The 5,950-nt window shown below is 30.9% G+C and overlaps 1 long non-coding RNA gene across 1 annotated transcript; it reads left to right on the top strand.

The window, feature by feature from the left end:
- Nucleotides 1–1,030: 1,030 nt before the first annotated feature.
- On the top strand, nt 1,031–5,666 carry LOC134699288 (uncharacterized). The gene is made up of 3 exons (XR_010103546.1): nt 1,031–1,336; nt 4,211–4,298; nt 4,985–5,666. It is a non-coding gene; the product is annotated as an uncharacterized LOC134699288 (long non-coding RNA).
- The last annotated feature ends 284 nt before the right edge of the window (nt 5,667–5,950 follow it).

Here is a 5,950-nt window from a genome sequence, read left to right as displayed (position 1 = left end):
TGTTGTTAGTAAGGAAATAAAATATCAAAAGCCTTTGTTTCTCAATTTGTATATTAATAATAGAGTTTGTTAATTAAAAAAAAAGCTTGCTTAGCAATTTCCTTAAAAACTAAATATATATAACAAAGGCAAAGTTTTAAAACACAAAATTTATTTTTTATTTTTCTTTCATAAACTTGAAATTATACCACGCTAAACCGTTAGGTTAACAACCATTGATTAATCAATAAGTAACGATCAAAAGACAATTGTTTATTGGATTAGGTTGATTGAACATGATGATTCGGGAATCTGCAATAAACCGTTGGTCACGTGGCGAGTGGCACGCGTTTATTAAAAAGTCATTTAGATTCAAAATTACAAAATCTATTGATACCTAACTTTATAGATATGAGGTTTTTAATCATATCCTCTTATATTCATGCTCGCTGTGATCTTAAAACATCGTTTTAGTGTCCTTAATGCAAAAACTTTCTTTTTAGTGCACTAAGAAGTCTTTTGCAGTATTTCTACACACCGAAATATATGGCCTTATTATTGGTAATATACCATATTAGTGTCACTAATGGCTTAACGTGTTACCAAATTAAGAAGAAGAAATAGGCTCAAAACCGCATTTTTAACTTTAGATTTTTTTCAATCCCAAAATAGAGAAGAGGTCCGGTATACAGACTAATTAAAAAGTCCAGATGAGAAGTTTAACTTTTAACTGTTTCTTGACGCATGCAAAAAAATGCAGTACCTGGTTACAGTTGCTCATTGAGAAATTACCATCTTTCGATTAAATGATCTTCAATCTATATGCCAGGTCTTCATTTTAAAAGTTATAAAATCTAAATGTGAAGTGATCTAAAATGTTCAATATTAATGAGTATTTTCGCTGTGAAATGAATCTAAGGTCGTCTAAAAGTATATACATGTGTATTTGACCCGACTACTGACTACATAGTAAACTATTCATTATGTATGTATAAGGGGGTCTGAGCGGGACTCGGGATTGTCGCGGCGTATTTTTTGTTGTGCCGTGAAAAAGCGAAATGAAGTTTAGCGGGACATGGGAAATTACAAAAATATCAGAATTGTTCACTTATATAGTGTAAGCGTAATGGCATCATGCGGGAATCTAAAAAAATAAAAAGTAACTAAGCGGGATCCGTGAACAGAACCCCCAATGAGACCCCCATTAGTTGTGGCTTATTTTGGTTCTTTTTAGTTCGTTTCTTTCCCCTACATTACTTGACCGTTTTTGTAAAACAACAGCACTCGAGGTCTGACAGTATTTTACCAAGAAATGCACAAAATATTCAAAAAGAAGGCCTAGAAAATTTAAATATTGGTATGCACACATACTCCCCTGTCAGCACAGACAATTATATTTTTGTAAACGCGCCAAACTCGTTTCTAATATTTATAATAGAACTGAAAAGAAAATTGAAATGGAAATGGGGAATGTATCAAAGAGATAACAACATGACCAAAGAGCAGATAACAGCCATAGGTCACCAATGGGTCTTCATTGCAACGAGAAAATCCCAAAACATGAGACTTGGGTGGATCCTGAGTCATATAAAGGGGTTCCTAACCCAGGACAAATTTGGGGGGGGGGGGTGTTAAACTACATGTCCCCATTCAAATGCATTGATCGTCCAGTAAAGAAAGGGGGGTTCCAACATGTCCAACCCTCAGCCCCCTGGATCCGTGCCTGTGAGGCATGCTTTAACTTGCCATTAAACAAAAATGTATAGTAGTTGAGTGATAATGGACGTCATACTAAACTTTTCAATACAAAGAAAAAGAAACTAAAGTAAAAATCATACAAAGGTCACAAAGGCCATAACTTCTGGCTCCTGAATAAGAAAAAGTGCAAAATGCAGTGGGGATAAAAGCCTTTACTGTAAATTACTGAAATTACAATTATATAAATCATCTCGCATCTTTGTGCATTTCTTGAAATTGGTCATATTAATAAATGCATGCAATATTTTCAGAAAATTTCAATATATAGGCTTTTTTTTAAAAAGTCAATCTTGTGCATGATTATCAATGATTATACTCGCACTAACACATGTGGTTCTCAAAACTCAAAGGTGTCTATGCTATTTATGACAACTTTTATACCCCCGCTTTCAAAAAAGGGGGGTATACTGTTTTACCTCTGTCTGTCAGTCCGTCGTACCGTCTGTCCGTCCGTCAGTCAGTCAGTCAGTCAGTCCGTCCCATGAATATTTTTCTTCGCATTTTTCGCAGGAACTACAATACAAGGATTTCTGAAATTTGGTTTCAGGGTTTATCTAAGTCATTTATACCATGTGATGCGTTTTCAGATTGATCACTTGTCAACTTCCTGTTAACCGAACACTTGTATGATTTTACACATGATACTGAGCCAAGTTGAAAATTTTCGTCACATTTTTCTCAGGAACTACAATACAAGGATTTCTTAAATTTGGTTTTAGGATTTATATAAGTCAGCTATACCGTGTGATGCGTTTTCAGATTCATCACTCGACATCTTCCTGTTTACCGAACACTTGCATATTTTTACACTATTTATAGTATCCACTTGCGGCGGGGGTATCATCAGTGAGCAGTAACTCGCAGTTTCACTTGTTAATAAAGTATAAATTTACAAAATATGTTTAGAACTATATGATTTTTATGTTTTTAAGCATAGATATAGTAGGTCAGGATCTGCCAACTCTCACTGACTGACTGAGCACATAAATTCAACACTAGTTTTTTAGTGTTGCTTAGTGTTTTGTTTTGTTTTGTTTTTCTTTTCTGCATCTTATGTTTTGCCTTGGCATTGTCAGTTTCTCTTTCATTGCCTTTGGTTTTTTTGTTATGTTAAATAACAAGTCACATATAATCATGATAATTAAGGTCCTTTTTAATTTTTAGGGATTTTAAATTTTTAATTTAAAGTTATGGATTTTATTCATAAAAGGGGGGATTTTTTCAGTACGTATACTATTAATAATGCTTTGAGCAATTTTAATGAAACTTGCATGGTGAATTATTTTTGTATAACATAAACATGATAATTTTCCTTTTAATTTAAAAAAAAAATCTGATTTATGTCATTGTACTATCATGACTTGGGATTAGGATAGTCTCAAGAATGCTTTCACAAATTTTTATGAAACTTTGGTTAATTGTTTTTATATCTTGACATAAACACCCTTTTTATTATTATGACCCAAAGTGGAGGGGGCATAATGTTTAACACTTGATCGTTTGTCCGTCTGTCCCAAAGTTGTTTTTTGTTCTCTTACATTACTTTAGTTTGCCTCAAACAAATTCAATTAAACTTTTACAAAAGCTTGTTATCACAATACTCAGATCAAGTTTGAATTTTGGTGATGTCAGTGTTACTGTACTAGAGCATCAGAGTTATGCCCCTTTAGAAATGGGGAAAATATGCTGAATTTTTGGTTTCCTGTTTTCTAAACTTTAGTTTGTCTCAACCAAATGTTATGAAATCAATACACAATGCTTATAACCACAAAATACAGATTAAGTTTGAAATTTGGTAGTGTCTCTTTTACTAAATTCTATAGTTATGTTCTTTAAAAATGGAAAAAAATTGTTTCAGCCTTCTAACTTAAGTTTCCCTCAACCAAATTTTATTAAACTTTAAAACAATACTTTTTATCACAATTTTAATCAGATCAATTTCAAATTTTTGTAGTAAAACTTTTACCGTTTTTCAGTTATGTTCCTTTAAAACTTTGAATAATATGCAAGCTGGAGTATCATTCCCTATTTATCATGTATATTTTTTTATAAGATGCAGAGTTAAGGAACTTTAGTTGTTGCAAAGTTATTTAAAATTTGTCCATTTTCAAAATCTTTGAAAGGTTTTAGAAATGTATTTGTTAAAAAAATCGCAGCCTTAAACTTATAGTCACTTGAGAGATCTATAAATTGAGCCAAATTATATACATGTTTTATGTCAATGAATACCACTGTTTGTGCATGTTTTGTTTTTTTTGGAGGGCGGGGGTCTTATTTGCGCAGTGATCATAGTTTTTTAGTCGATCAATAAAATTCATTTAAAGCTTACAGACCAGCTATAAGGGCAAGAAGCTTATCAAGCACTCATGGTTTAGATTTTTATTAAACACACATTAATATACATATAAATGTACATTAAACAGAAAAAATATTGATGCAAGATGTCATTCAACTTTTACTCTTTTATGTATAGGACAAGAACTATAGAAGGTACAGAGAAATAATATACAGCAGAAATGATAGGCAATGTAAAATTTGCAGAAGCCAACTAAACCTAAATGGTAAGGCACCTTTTAATTTTAAAAAGTTATTGAACTTGAAAGATGATTACTAGTATCATGATTACTATAAAAATTCAAAGATGTGGTATATTAAATATGAAAACTATCACGGCTTTGAGAAAGAAATTGTAGGCCTGTTACGACCTTCAATAATGAGAAAATCAATACCCTATACTATAGTCAAAGTATAAAAGACCTAAAGATGAAACATTGAAACAATTCAAACTGTAAAACTAATCATGCTAATTGCCTAGTTTATAACAAAATAAATTACAAAAAATAAATATGACTGGTATGAAACAACAACAACAACAACCACTAAATTTTAGTGTCAGACTAAACTGATAAAAGCTACAGGCTCTGAACTTTGGACAGGCACAATAGGAATATGGCAAGGTTATATAAAAATAAGATGTGGTATGATTACCAATAAGACAACTCTCCACCAGACAACCAATGATGTAAATTTCCTGCAAACATGGACTTGACTACTGTAAATCAACTAATTTTTCGTGAATACTTTATCTTGCATTTTATACTTTCTAGTCTACATCGCAGTTATTTATTTTTCTCGAGTTCAAGTTTACTTAATGTATTTTAATAAGGAAAGATACACATGAAAAACATTTATTGCTGTTTCTTTCTCCATTTATAACATTTTATTTGCTTTTTTTGTGTATTTATAGGTGATCAGACATCTCGGTTTTCATGATCAATAGGTCTTTTAACTGAAGAGGAAACTTAAAGTTGAAATTTATTTACATAGTGCATAATTGGATTAATTTGAAATGGAATGTGTGCTTTCCTGCAAAAAAGAAATAGGAAATTTCAACATGTGATAATGACCATATAAAACAAAATGGAGTTCTATCATAGATACCTGAAAACACTATTGCATAAAAGCAACAACATATCTTAATCAAAAGAAAGGAGAATGCAGAACAAATACTATTTTGTTGTTGAAAAAAGGAACACCAGTTTTATCCACTCATTTACATCGCTCCCTCATAATAAATATACAGAAGAAGATCATTGAAGAACAATTTGCAAAAATGATTTCTCTTAGAATTGAAGGGAATTGTTTAGTGAATGGAATAATGTATTCACTGAATTCTTACATAGAGGATTGAATAACTGTTCACAAGCTGAAACAGAAGAAATTCTAATTTAAAATAACACGAAAAGTGTTTATTTTATTATTTAATCTGCAAATATATAAATATTTTTTTTAGAACACCACAAATGATATAATGACATTCAAATTGGTTGCTTATTATTGTATCGCATTGAAACAATTACAAAGAAAACAGAAGCATTTGCTCCAAAAAAATTATAAATCAAAGTTAAATTTATACAAAAAGTATAAACAATACCTAGATCTAAACAGTCAGACTGTATTATTTTCAATGTCATTAAAATTTTGAGTCAAACATTTATTATTAAATTTTTAAATATCATTTGCATCAATTCTACAGTCTTTTAATAATTATATTCATACTGTTTGTATACATGGTGTAGTGAAGAAATGTTTAACAAGTAAAAATAAGGAAAAACATTTCCTTAAGGGAAATCTGATGTTCAGAAATTTCCTTAGAGGAAATTTGAAGAACAATGATTTCCTCAGAGGAAATTTGTTGTCTTGAATTTTCCTC

Source organism: Mytilus trossulus, unplaced genomic scaffold (genome assembly GCF_036588685.1).
Source record: "Mytilus trossulus isolate FHL-02 unplaced genomic scaffold, PNRI_Mtr1.1.1.hap1 h1tg000050l__unscaffolded, whole genome shotgun sequence".
NCBI classification, from domain to species: domain Eukaryota; kingdom Metazoa; phylum Mollusca; class Bivalvia; order Mytilida; family Mytilidae; genus Mytilus; species Mytilus trossulus.
Note: the sequence above shows the minus strand (reverse complement) of the source record. Positions and strands in the feature narration are given on the sequence as shown.